Source organism: Eumetopias jubatus, unplaced genomic scaffold, assembly GCF_037043125.1.
Source record: "Eumetopias jubatus isolate StellerSeaLion01/CBP00866 unplaced genomic scaffold, mEumJub1_p1.0 scaffold_11, whole genome shotgun sequence".
NCBI classification, from domain to species: Eukaryota; Metazoa; Chordata; class Mammalia; order Carnivora; family Otariidae; genus Eumetopias; species Eumetopias jubatus.
In genome coordinates, this window is record NW_028274817.1 from 3,296,054 (window position 1) to 3,310,636 (window position 14,583).

Consider the following 14,583-nt stretch of genomic DNA (forward strand, 5'->3'; position numbering starts at 1 on the left):
CTCTATATGGTTTATAGCAACTTTTTCCCAGCTAGAATATTCGCTAGGTATGGAATTAAAATTATTTGGGAACAACTGTTTCGATGATGTTTTTAAAAGAGCCAGGAAGTGGGGCACTTGCCTGGCTCCATCGGTAGAACATGCAACTCTCGATCCCAGGGTCATGAATTCAAGCCCCACGTTGGGCATAGACCTTACTTAAAAATAAATAAATAAATAAATGAGAGCCAGGAAGTCACCTAAATTATAAACATAACTCATCAAACAGCATAGGTGGACATCTTCCATTTAGAGAAATAATCTCTGTGTATAGAAAGTTAGCAAGTAAATTAGGCCTCCTTTTAGCAAATGTGTTACACTAGTAATTGGCAATAAAATAAGTACATAAAAATATAATTCAATTCAAACTATTGCTAAATTTGTGATAATTCAATCATGGGCTGGCATATTTTACCTTTCATCTATTTAAAAAACAGCAACAAAGGTTTCTGAGTAAATTAGGAGTATAAACATGAGCTCATAGGGGATGTTTAACACAGTTCAGAGAACAACCTGTTTCCAAGCTCTCTGACAACATTCATTTGCATAGAAATAATTAGTGTGCTAATTTCAAATGATCTTTACCTACTCATTGTAGCATACTCTAGCAAGACCTCTACTTGACAATATTGTTAGCTGTTTATAATATCACTTCTGCTTGCAAATAATAAAAATCAATCATTTTAAAGTAACCTATAACTCCGAATTGTTGAGACATCAGAATGCCCAGACTTACTCCCCAACCCCCGTCCCACCCCCCTCCGCTGCCTGTCTGTGTGAGAGAGGTCTTAACTGCACACACAGACACTTTTCAGCATCCACCAAATCGTCATTAAAGAGCATTAGAGCATTTAGAATAAAAACATCTATAAATGCCCCATGCAGTAAGACCTGAAGCAGTCTACCTAGTTATTAGGGTTACATAAACCAAGACTCCACTTAGGAACAAAAATGCCCAGGCCTTTTAGAGATTTTAAAGAAAAAGAAATAACTATGCACCTGTATTGCTTTTATAATTTTAAAAAAATCTAAGTAGTATAAAAATTCTCAGAAAAAGGGTAAAGAAGTTTTGAGTGGTGCAGTTATGTTAAGCATCTAACTCTTAGTTTTGGCTCAGGTTGTGATCTCAGGGTTATAAGATAGAGCCCTGCGTTGAGGCCTGCTTCAGATTCTCTCTTCCTCTCCCTCTGCCCCTCCTGCTCATTCTCTCTCTCTCTCTCTCTCTCTCTCTAATAAATAAATAAATCTTAAAAAAAAAGAAGTGTCCTAATAACTCAAATATTATGTAAGCCACGAAGGAGAGCTCAGAAGTCATCCAGGGTGACTCTACCGCTGGCAACAAAACTCTCAGCAGAAGCCCAGAAACCCAGCTTCTGCTTAAAGACCCCAAGAGTCTCAGACCTTCCCCTCTCCCAAAACTCTTCCCATCATTCAACAGCTCAGAGACATTAGTCTTTCCTCACACTAGGTCGCAATCTGCCTCCGTGTAATTCCCAAATATTGGTCCCAGTTTCTTGGGGGAGGGAAACGAATGTTTTTATGGTTCTTCACATGGTAGTTTTCACAGACATGTTCTCACTGGATCTTCCTAGTAACCCTGTGAGGCAGATAGCCCTACTACCCTTGCTTTACAGGCAAAGACCTGGAGGCTGAGAGGCCGGGAGGAACCTGCTCAGGGCTGCAGAATGGCCGAGCGGCAGAGACAGAGCTTTACCATAGGTTCCCCAACTCCATCTTTCATGCCCTGTTCACTACCCCACCTTGCGTTACTGCAACACTCGAAACAAACACACAAAAAGCTTCTGCTTCTCCATGACAACTACCTCTGAAGACAAAAAGGGATAGAATCCTTGAAGATGCACACTCCACACACTCTCTCTGAGAGATCTCTGCTACTTCCATGACTTCAACCACCCCCACAACGGGGAGGGGGTCCAGGTGTGTTCCTCCAGCCCAGGCATTCACCCTGAGCTCCAGAACAAAACAGCCACCCTCCCATCTGGGTGGCCTATAAAACCTTAGATACAGCAGGTCCCATGCTGAATTTATCCATTATTCCCCCATTCTCTGTCCACACTCCATTTCTGATCTTGGTCAGAAGTACTACCCTCTTCTCAAATCTACTTGCCTCTGTGTAGATCACCATCAGAGTGATCCAATATGACCATCTATGTCCCTCTCCTGCTACCAACTTCTCAAAGTCTTCCTACTGCCTCCAGAAGTGAATGTCAAACCCAGCTGATCAAGAAAATCACTGGGCATGTGGATGGGACATCTTTATATTTTTTAAGTGCCCTGGGCAATTTGAACGAGTCAGCAATGGTTGGGAGCTAATGTTGTACGAGGCAAAGTTAACACCCTCAATGGCCTGATTGCTGCCTACCTGTCTAGTCACCATTCCTGCCACTTCCCCCTTGGCAATGAACACTCCAGCAATCCCAGAACAAACCATATTGGATCTCACCTCTGTGCCTGCACTGATGCTGACCTCTCAGCCTAGAATGTTCTTTCTACTTTTGACCAACCTCTACTGGCCCTTCAAATTTTAACTGAGGTGTCACTTCTTCAAGAATCCTCTCATGACCTCATTTGACTGGATTAGGCATCCCCCCTACTCTGTGACTCCACAGCATTGCAGAGAGTTCTCTATCATGACACTTAGCACATTGTGTTGAAATTATTTCCCCATGTGTCTGTCCCCTTGATGACTGCCCCTATAAGCTCCCCAAAACTGAGGAACATATTTATTCATCACTGGCAAGTGCCTGTCACGTAACAGGTGCCTAGTAAATGTCGACCTGTAATAAGCCTGATTTCAGGTTGAGGCTCTACATTGACTAACTCTAGAGTTGGATTTTAGGAAACTCAATTCACAGGCTTGGGTCTCAGTTCCCACATCTGTACAATAGGATAATAAATCCCCACGCTCATTCAGATGCCAAACACGTGAATGTCCACTAAGTGCCAAGTACTGGGTTATGTGACAATTGAATGAATCAATTAATATACGTGAAGCATTTCTATAAACTGTTATACAGTATTGCAAAGACATTTCCACAATTTTAGTTTTCCCTTAGTCTCTCTGAACCAGAAATAACAATTTCATTCCATAAAACCAAAGTCTACTAAGTATTAATCCCCATTAGGCTCATCAAGGTATCAGGGTAAGGAAGCCACTTAGTCCAGAAGGAAGTGCACTGGCCTAACTGGGATTGGAGGTCCACTGGGGGAAAGCATAACATAGTGAGAACCCACTCTAGCAGGGGCAGTGCTAATCTCCCAAGGACAAAGATTTTATAGTTGAACATTACCGAAAAAAGGTCACCAAGCCACAATCCGCCCCCCCCCCGCCCCGCCCCACCAACTTCTGTTTTCCTGTGCTTGGGTTTCCATGGTAAAGGGTATAAAACCCAATGCAGCAGGCTACACTGGGCTCAACAACCTGACTTCCCTAAGACTCTTCCAGGTCTTCCTGAAGCCTGTGTACTCGGGTGAGTAATTGCTCCCCTGAGATTTTCCTAGAAATCTCACTCCCAGGAAGAGCAGTCTTAAAGTTCAGTCCCATAGAGCCCAGGGAAACCACATTGATGTGCTGACCCTGATGAATCTGAGCCCAGGTTAGCTCTGGGCTATTCTCTACCAAACCGCTCTGTTGCCCCTGAGGGCCTGTATTCTGCAGGCCCAGAGGGGACCATAAACTCCCCAAAGCCCTGGGACTAGAGGTTCTTGGACATGTTCTAAGCTCCTACTCTCTCCCGTTGAGTTGTTCATCCCCTAGAGGGAGGTCCCAGTCCATAGATTGTTTCTCAGAACCCCAAGCCCTACAGCCACCTAGTGATGATACCATGTGGCATAAAAATGCCCATCCCCCTAAAGGGATCTGATCTCTCACTGCTCCAGAAGTAACTCTTAGAGTCGGGGGAGCTATCAGAAGTTACACCAAGAGGGGATGGAAGCATTTCTTTCATGCACAGAGCCCCTAGAAAGCATTAAGTCCACATTCACTGAAACAGATTCTTATCAATCATCCCCTCTGATACCAGCCAGGTGATCATGCCTACCTCCAAGAAACAACAAGGTTTGAGCTTGTCGACTAGGAGACAAAATAAAAGATGTGAACTCTCTGTTATCATATTATTTCACACTCAATGCCACACACAGTTAGACTTCAGGGACCACAATTCAGCCCATGGAACATCTTAAGCATTCATTCAATAAATATTTACTGAGCACTTATTATATAGCTGGAAAAACAGCCACAATCTGTCCTTGAAGAGCTCACAGCCTAGAAGGGAAGACAGACACATAAACAAAAGAGTTACGATATGACATTGTGTGAAGTACAGAAGAATCCCAGAGCTGGATGTAGTTCACTGTGCTGGAAAAAGTCTTTCCAGAATAGGGGACTCCGGAACAGGGCTTTGAAGAACAAAGGCAGACAAGGCAGGCAAAGGAGTCTGAGCAGAGGGAACATGTTAAATGTCCAGAGTATTGCTGGAACCCAAGATCAGATGGGGGTGGGAGAGTAAGGAGAAACGAAATTAAAGGAGTAGGTAGGAAGCCCGCCAATATGCCAGACTAAGCTTGAGCTATATATCCTTTAGGAAATTGAGGCACCACCAAGGAGACTGTAAATATTTTCCTCTTTTTATTTTGTTGTTGTTTATTGTTGTCTTTGTTTTTGTTTGTTATTTGCAGTGCAATGGCATGGCTAAATTTTCAGTCTGGAAAATCACTTGGTGTCAGTGGTCAGGGTGGAGGGGGCTGTGGGGGCATGGTGAGAAACTAGACACAGGAAGACCAGACCGAAGAGCACTGAAATAATGTAAGTGAGAGATGATAAAAGCTGGAACAAAGAAGTAACATGGGGATAAAAACCGCAGATTAGACTTGTGAATGTTTGGCTTTGGGGAGAGAGAAAGAGGAGAATGATGGCCAGATGCTGTCCTAAGAATATTCGATGGCTGGTGCCACAATCAACTGGAAATATGAGAGGTGGAGCAAGTCTAGGGGCAGTTGAGATGGGAGTAGTTCAGTTTAAACACTGAGTTTGAAAAGTCTGTGCAGTGGCAATGTCCTATAGATAGGTGGATGAATGTGTCTGAAGTTCTCAAGATATTCCAGGACTAGAAATATATATTTGGGAGTTACAAGTGGCTAAATGATAGCTTAAATCTTGGATGACATAAAAATAACCAAGGCAGAAAGTTATACACTGATCACAAATGAGGATGGTCAAGAAAGGGCAGGTCATTCAAGGGGCAGGTAAAAATAACCTGACATCAAATGATCAGAGATAAGAGAAGAGGACAGTAAGGGATTGAGAAAGTCAAAAGAGGATAGAGATCAAGAAGTCAAAAGTAAAGAGAAAACAGATGCAAAATATTTATGAAAGTAACACAGAACTTGGCAATGAATCAACTCTTCCCTATCCTGTTTCTCTTACATGCAGATACGATGCCAAGTTTCAAGTTTGGGTCATTAGAGGAATAACGGTATAATTAATAGAATCAAGAACACAGAAAGAATAAATAGCTTGAGAGGAAAGCTGATGAGTTTCATTTGGGATATACTAATTTGGAGATGCAATCAGGACCTTAGTGCCTAGTAAGGAGACGGGAATCTGAGACAATCTCAGGAGAAAGGTCAGAGTTGGAAGTAAGTATTTGGAAACCATCTGTTTGAAGATATTAGTGGAATCCGTGAAATTCCCATGGAAGAGAATATCAAAAGTGAAGAGGAAAAGAATATATGCGAATGGCCAATAAGCATATGAAAATATGTTCAACGTTGAGTCATTAGGGAAATGCAAACTAAACACAATGAGATATCAGTCTACACCCACTACAGCGGCTATAATCAAAAAGGCTGACAATAACCAGTGTTGGTGAGGATATGGAGAAAATGGAACCCTCCTACATTGCTAGTGGAATGTAAAATGGTGCAGCTGCTTTGAAAAAGTCAGGCAGTTTCTATGGAAAACAGTTTTGCAGTTTCAGAAAAAGTTAAACATAAAATAGTCATATGACCCAGCAATTCCACTGCTAGGTATCCACCCAAGAGAAATGAAAGCATATGTCCAAACAAAAACTTGTACACAAATGTTCATAGCAGCATTATTCATAATGACCAAAACGAAACAACCCAAGTGCCCATCAACTGCTAAACAGATAAACGAAATATAGTATATCCTTACAATGGAATATTATTTAGCCATAAAAGGGAACTGGACTTTATTAAAAAAATTTTTTTTAATTGTGGGGGCACCTAGCTGGCTCAGTGGGTGGAGCATGCGACTCTTGATCTCGGGGGCTGAGTTCAAGCCCCCTGGTGTGTGTAGAATAGCTTAAAAATAAAATCTTAAAAAAAGTATGTTTTTAAATTGTGCTTTGTGAAAGACATTGGTAAGAGAATGAAAAAAAGAAGCCACAAGCTGGGCGAAACATTTGCAAAATAACTATCTGCTAAAGGACTTGTATCTAAAATATACAAAGAATCCTTAAAACTCAACAACAAAGAAAAAATCCCATTAAAAATAGGCAAAGGATCTGAACAAAAACCTCACAAAGAGGATATACAGATGGCAAGATGCTCCATATTATACATCATTAGTGAATTGCAAATTAAAAGAACAATGAGATACTACCATGCACCTACTGGAATGGCTAAAATCCAAGCAACTGATGACACCAAATGCTAGCAAGGTTGTTGAGCAACCGGAACTCTCACTCATTACTAGTGGGGATGCAAAATGGTGCAGCCACTGTGGAAGACAGTTTGGCAGTTTCTTACAAAAGAAGGCATACACTTGCCATATGATCTAACAGTTATGCTCCTTGGTATTTATCTAAAAGTGCTGAAAACTTAGGTCCATGCAAAAACTTGCACACAGATGTTGAGAGCAGCTTTAGTCATAGTTGCCAAAGCCTGGCAGCAAGCAAGATGTCCTTCAGTACAGGAATGGGTAAAATAAACAATGGTATGTCCAGACAGTGGAATATTATTCAGCCCTAAAAAGGAATGAGCCATCAAGCCATGAAAAGCCATGGAGGAACCTTAAACACATACCACCAAGTGAAAGAAACCAACCTGGAAGGCTCCATACTGTATGATTCCAACTACATGACATTCTGGAAAAGGCAAAACCGTGGAGACAGTGAAAAGATGAGGGGTTGCTAGAAGTTCTTGGCAGAGGAGGGAAAGACGGCACTAAAAGTCCCTTGTGCTCCAACTATTATCCATAGAACTACTCTATAGGACACTATGATGGTAGACATGCATTATGCTTTTGTCAAAACCCATAGAACTGTACAACACAAAGAGTGAACCCTAATGTCAACTCTGAACTTACCACACTATTATATTAATATATGATTGCTATGTTATGAATTAACAATATTAAATCAATAGTGGCTCATTAATTATAACAAATGTTATCATACCAGTCCAAGACGTTAGTGGGGAAAACTACGGTCAGGGAAGTATATGGGAACTCTATGCTATCTGCTCAATCTTCTGCAAACTTAAAACTGCTCTAAAAAATAAAGGTCTATTAATTTAAGAACAAAACACAGAGAATGAAGTACTAGAACACGTTACAACTGGATGAACCTTGGAAACATGATGCTAAGTGAGAGAAGCCAGTCACAAAGGACCACATATTATATGATTCCGTTTATGTGAAAGGTCCAGAGTAGGCATATCTAGAGAGACAGAGAACAGATTGGTGGTTGTCTAGGGCTGGGGGGATGAAGGGGAAATGGAGAGTGAGTGCTCATGGCTAGAGAGTTTCTTTGTTTTTTTTTTTTTAAATGTTCTAAAATTTATTGGGGCGACTGTAGTGATGGTTGTAGAACTCTGTGCCTATAGTAGAAATGGCTTTAAATGGATGAATTATATGGTATGGGGATTATAGGTCAAGAAAGCTTGAAAAATGCTAATAAATTTCAAAATCTCAAAATGGACGATCTTCTAGGAAACAGCAAATTGGACTCACAAAGAAGTAGAAAACATGGGGCAAACTATGCTGTTCAAAGCCATTTCCTCCAATGGTTATTACAGTGCCTAGATAGTTTTATGAGCAAGTTCTTTCTGATTGACAAGGAACCAATAACTTCCATGCTCTGAAAGTAGAACCAATAACTTCCATGCTCTGAAAGTAGTTCCTGGTATACAGAAAAAGAAGGAAATAAGCCTCATTCATTTTATAAAACTAAAGTTAGCCTGTCCACAAAACTTGGTGAACACACACACAAACACACAGGGGAAGAAAACTGACGATTAACATCAGTTACAAATAGACATTCAAAAATCCTAAATGAAATACTAGCAAACCAAACCCAGCAAGACAAGAATATATCACCACAAGCAAAGGGGGATTATTCTAGAACTGCGGTTTAATATCAGGAAATCAAGACATATAGTTCATCACAGCAGCTAGCCAGAGGAGAAAATCTGCACAAATGATAAAGAATTAATATTTTAAATTTATTTTTAAAATCTCTTCAGTAAATAAGAAAAATACCTATGCCAGAACAGCAAGATGGGCAAAAGTTTAGAGAAAAGAAAAAGAGTTCAGTTTTACTAGCAATCAAGCCAATACAAATTTTAAAATAAGGCACTAATTCTTTGCAATCAGATTGGCAAAAAAAACCCTCAATGATAATCAAGATTTCAGACAAAAGGGGCAGAGGGGCATACCCATACTCTGCCTGTAAGATGAGAATACTCATCAAAAGCTTAAAAATGTGCATACATGTAGGAACCAACAACTGCACATCTAGGAATTTATTCAAAGGAAGCAATCAAAGATTTTTGCATAGACCTGGCCAAAGAATGCTCATCTCTGCATTTTCTTTACAGTAGGGGAAAACATTTCTGTTCATAAATGCCCAACGGTAGCGAGTTGGTCAAATAAACTGGTATGTCCACACAACAAAATGCTATGTAGCCACTGAAAGTGCAGAAGAATAATGAACGTAAAAGAATGTTCAGAATATATTAAGTAAAAAAACTTAAAGAAGAGTACATAGAATATAGGGAAAAGAAGACTGAACAGTTGTGATAAAAGGTTAATAGTGATTACCTCTGAGTGATAAAAATATGGGTGACTTTTATATTCTCCTTTTTGTAGATCTGTGCTTTCTACATGGTCTATGATAAAGATATTACTTTGCTAAAAAAAAATACAATAAAAGAGTGCCTTCTAATGTTCATACTCAACTCAGAAGTTCCATTTCTAGAAATTTATCCTGAAGATCACACATTCATGTGAAGATTTATGTACAAGAACATACAGTATTATAATTGCAAAAAAAGGAGACCAACTAAATGTCTAGCAATAGTAATTATTAAGTATGATATCTCTATAGGACAGAATACTGAGCAGCTACTAAAAATCACGAGGTAGAAGAATATTTAAATACATAAACAGGGGCGCCTGGGTGGCTCAGTTGGTTAGGCGACCGCCTTCGGCTCAGGTCATGATCCTGGAGTCCCAGGATCAAGTCCCGCATCAGGCTCCTTGCTCAGCAGGGAGTCTGCTTCTCCCTCTGACCCTCCCCCCTCTCATGTGCTCTCTCTCTCTCATTCTCTCTCTTTCAAATAAATAAATAAATAAATCTTTAAAAAAATATTAAATACAGTACACAGCCAATGTTCTAAAGAACTATGTAGAAAAAAGGCTAGAAGGAAGTGTACCAAAATGAACATCAACTATAATTCTCTCCACGAGGCAGAACCACAGATGGTTTATTTTTGTCTTTCTGCATTTGACACACTTTCTACATTGTGATTTTAAACTCTAAAAGAAAAAGTAAGTGTACATTTGAGGCGCAAGGAGAAAGAAAAGGTAGAGCAACAGAACAATTCTCTCTGCCGCCATCATGCTGAGGGGCATTTATGTTGGAGCACTCTGGCACCCCAAAACAGAACCCCAGAACTGGTCCTGTATGAATGGAAAGCACACAGATTAAAACAAATGAGAATTAATATGTTGTCTGCATAATCTTCAAAAAGTATAAACACAGAAAACGTTGGAAATCAATATATCAAGATGTTAAGAATGATTAATTTTTGTTGGTAGGAACATGAGCAGTGGCTACTCTTGTGGGCGTGATTTTCCATTATTATTTTTTTTTTTTTTTACTTTCCAAAATAAAATTCCAAAAATAAAAAATTACCTAACAAATAAAACCAAATGAGAGAGCCATAGATATTTGCACTCATTGGTTCTGGCACAGTGGGAACGCATTTGATCATCTGTCTCTGAGACTGTGGGAGAACCTAGTCTGTTCCTGGGCTGGGAGGGAGCCTTTGTGGCCTCTGCTTTCCTCCCCTGGCCCCTGGGGCGGAACAGGGGCACTGCCAGTGAAATAATGCAACAGTGCTCGTCTCTCTCTTCCAGTGCATGCCAGGGAGCCCCCTCACCCTGTGCCAACAGTCCCACAAATCAGGGTCAGGGGCCGCAGAGCCTCCAGTGAGAAGCATTCTCTCCCCTGCTGGAGCTCTCTACTCTAGCTCTTATACCCCTGCCCCCTGCCACCAGACTCTGAGCCCCTGGAGGGCCCAGACAGTGGTGTAGCTCGGGTCTTGCCTCTGTGCCTACCATAGCACCTGGCACTGAGTAGGTGCTCAGTTAACATTTACAAGACTTTGAGAGGCAGGCAGGTACGAAATAGCATCTTGGTGCTGACGGGAGTAGAGGGACAAGGCAACCCACAAGCAGTTTCATCCTCACAGGAAGCACAGCTCAGCCCAGGGCCTGGCTGCTTCGCATAGCGGGCAAGGCTGCAGTAAGAGTGCCACCTAGTGGAACGGGATAGGCATGGGCAGTGATGAAAGCAGGTCAAAATAGAAATCAAATGGTTCAGATCTTCTTTGAAATAAAAATATACAGATCGTCACAATAAGTGGAACAGTGGGGACCAGATGAACAGTCTAAGGACATGGCAGCAACAAAGTCAATATCGCATCAATATACCAACTTACCTGTGATGCAATAGGTTTCCTTTGCTTCAGAGCTGACGGAACAGAACCCATCTCACCGCCAAGGGCTTACGTCAAACTCTAAATGCCAAGGTTCCTGTGGATGCTATGGTACTCCCATAACTTTAAAATTATTCTACCATTTTTCTCTGCATTATTTCTCTTACTTAGTGGGAAGATGACAGAATTTGTTTATCATCAAAATATGTAAAGGGAGAAGTCTCCTTTGCTAAAAGTTCACATAATGAAAGATACAGAAAAATAACCTTCTTTCATTAAAACAACTTTTCCTTTATATATTTGCTGGGCATCCCAAGCCACTGACTAGAAAAACCCAGGTCAGAATTGCACCGCCCTTATATTTACCCCTTCAAATACAAGGCAAATAGTGGCTGTCACCCTGAGTGCCGGGAAATTCCTCCATGTCCTCTAACATCAGAATGAAATGAGGCCCCGTTGCTCAAGCTCACAGGTGACAAGTTGAAAGCATGTATGGGTTAAATACCTCAGATTTGGTCTATGTGATGTCCCCTCTTTTAACACAATAAACCAAAGATGGTCAATCTGGACTTGGGGCTTCATGGAACCACACAGACTTCATGATGCCAAGAGTACTATACACAGCTTGAGAACCCCATTCTGAACAGGTACCTTTGAAAGGCAAGGCAAAGGATCCTTTTATTTTTGCAGCTGAGCCAGGAGAAGTCTGAGCCAGCATTAACTAGAAAGCCTGTGAAATTCAAGAGGTAACACTTCACCTGCTTTTAATCACCAGTGCAAGAAGAGCTCACAATCAAGTTGGACAACCTCCATAACATCTTTCATCCAAGACTGTTGAAAGTTTCTGATTGATCTCTCTGTCTTCACTTATCTCAGTTTGGGCCAAACCTACACATTTCAGCCTTATTAATATCCTTAGAGTCTAACTCTGGCCATTCCATATTTCTCCTTCAACCCTTGTTCAAAAACCATCAATGCCTCCAAACTGCCTATCGAATACAGTTGAAACACCTCAGTTAGTATTTGAGGCCCTCAAATATGTGGCCCCAACCTACCTTTCCCAACACGTTTGCGTAATTCTACCATCATAAGCCTGTGCTCCAGCCAAACTAAATGGCTCACTGTTCAAGTGTATCAATGTACATTTTTCACCTTTCTAGCAGTGAAAAAAAAATCAGGTCACCCCAAAAGGTCATTAGGATCATCCCCAAGTGCTGCAGAAAGCCTGCCCAGAAGAGAAGTAGCTTCAGACATGCCATCACACAAGATATGTATTTAAATACAGATTCATGGAGGATGAGTCAAGAATTTATACTTTTCAGTACCTGACCTGGGTTATTTTAATGCCTGTTCTGGTACTTACGGTCTAGTCCGCTGCTTCCCAAATGTTTTTTGAGTTTGGCATTTTGTTGATTTTACTTGCTGTTTTTTTTTTTTTTTTTAAACATACCTACCCCAACCCCAAAATGCTGTAACTTCAAAAAAATTGAAGACAATTAAGATGAATTTGGCTTTTAGAATTTTATAGTGATTTTGCGAGGCATTTTGAGAGCCTATGAGACACCCTGGAATGTCCAAAAACTGGAGCTGAGAATCAGCATCTTGGCAAACATGTTTGCCTCTCCATGTTTTACCGTTGCTACCTACCGAATGAGAACGAGCCCCCACTCCCTCCCAAGTCTCTCAGCCTGGGTGTTGTGAAAACGCATGTGTGCGTGCTATATATGAAGAACTTTGTTTCCCCGGAAAGAAGGAACAATATTTGTGCCAGATAAAACGACGTAGCCATGATTCCCAAATCCCCTTAGGATAGTAAAATTTCTAAATGGCACCAGCGAAATATGAGACGCTATCACATTATTTGATAACACAAAGGTATAAAGTTCTTCCAGGCTACAGAAAGACATTTATGCAATTAAACTTACATTTGGAGACCACAATGCTTGGAAAGGTGTGCATCCAACATCCAAACAGAACTGCCTTGGGAAGGAACTGGACTTCAGGCTAGCTTTAGCAGCTGTGAACAGAGGGGTTCCTTCTGAAGTAGGAACAGGGAGTTCAGGACTTTGAGAAGATAACTTGTCTCAATTTCCACAGGGCTCTCTGTTGAAATGTTTCTTTCTGCAGAGAGATTAGAAGCGAAGCACTGGGAGGAGAGGCTGGAAAATAAACATGAGGCCCCCTTGTCAGGAGTGTATTTTGTCCCCACAAAGCTATTTTGTTTGCAATCACAATTCAGCAAATTCTTTTTGATAGAATTCTTTCACTGAAACCATCTCAGAGACGTTGAACTTCTCCGAGCAGCAGTCTGTGGAGAATTCCAACATTAGAATACTATAACTATAAACAGGAGTCCTACAAGTCACTAGAGAGTCTTAGACCAAAGGGAGGGTGACAGACCGTGCAGGCTACTGCTCTCTCCAGGCTGTACAAGAAACCTATCGCAAGTAGACTGGAAAAGAGTCCAAGTCATTCCAGAAGGATTACAAGAAGGAATCCAAAAATTGTACACCTATCTTAGAGACAGAAAAGACCTCCAGAGATCATTTGCTGCAACCTTTTGGCAGAGAACAAAAGTTTATGCTACCTTTACATAGATCTGATGCTAAGAAGGTAGCACTTGGTAACCTCAGATGAAAAGAACTAATGTCAAACAACACCTGCATATGATCTCAAATAATAAGATTGAATCACCTTTTCAGATTCTATGACTCTTTTTTGCATAGAAAAAAAGGTCGGCATAATTTAGTCCCTTAGATAACCTGAAAGTGCTAAAATAGTCCCTCCTGTGTCTAAAGTATTTCTTCTGCCCCATCCTGTTGAGTAACAGCTTAGGTCACTAGGTGCCTCCAGCCCTCATCAGAACCACAGGTGATTTTGACCTTTCAGAGGAAGAACCATCTCAAAGACCCAAAGAAAACCTTGAGGGATGGACGAACACTTGGTGTCCCCTAGGAATTTCCCTGTGTTTAGAGAAGGTGGTCTAGATTACGCCAAACCCAGTTTCAGAACTGACTAGACATCCCAACAGGAGGCTACCGCTTTCCCAAATCAGAAACTAGGCAAAACAAAACACACAGCATAGCTCTGGGCTTCTGAAGTCTTCACTGCCCTTCCCTCTTTGGCCGTAGGAGATCAGAAGTTCCCGAACTCCCAGGACTCAGCATATGGGCTGGAAGACAAGCAAACGGGAAATCCACCCTATCTCTGAAAGAGCTCTGCATGCAGAAGCTAAAAGGCCATCTGTCTGGGACACTGAAAAGATTACTGCATAGGATGAAATATGGGATTAGACCCCTTCCAGCCCTGGGACTCCAGGAGCACGAAAATGAGATAAAGCAACACAATCACACCAATCCCTGATTGGTATGCTGCACTTTGAAATTTACGAATAACTTTTGCCCCATTACAATAGTTGATCTTCACAACAGCCTCATGAAGCCAATGTTGTTAGGATGACTTCCGAGATGAGGAAATTTATGCACAGAGAGGTGAGTCAGTGGCCCAGGGTCATAAAGCTGGTGCAGAGGAGAGCTAAGATCTGAACACCGCTTTTAC

The 14,583-nt window shown here is 41.2% G+C and overlaps 1 long non-coding RNA gene across 3 annotated transcripts in view; it reads right to left on the reverse strand.

The window, feature by feature from the left end:
• LOC148162953 (uncharacterized) overlaps positions 1–14,583 on the reverse strand; it is a 254,528-nt gene that overhangs the window by 222,698 nt on the left and 17,247 nt on the right. For all 3 annotated transcript variants that reach the window (XR_015769416.1, XR_015769418.1, XR_015769417.1), the window contains exon 2: positions 12,951–13,184. This is a non-coding gene — a long non-coding RNA (uncharacterized LOC148162953). The remainder of the gene's footprint in view (positions 1–12,950; positions 13,185–14,583) is intronic.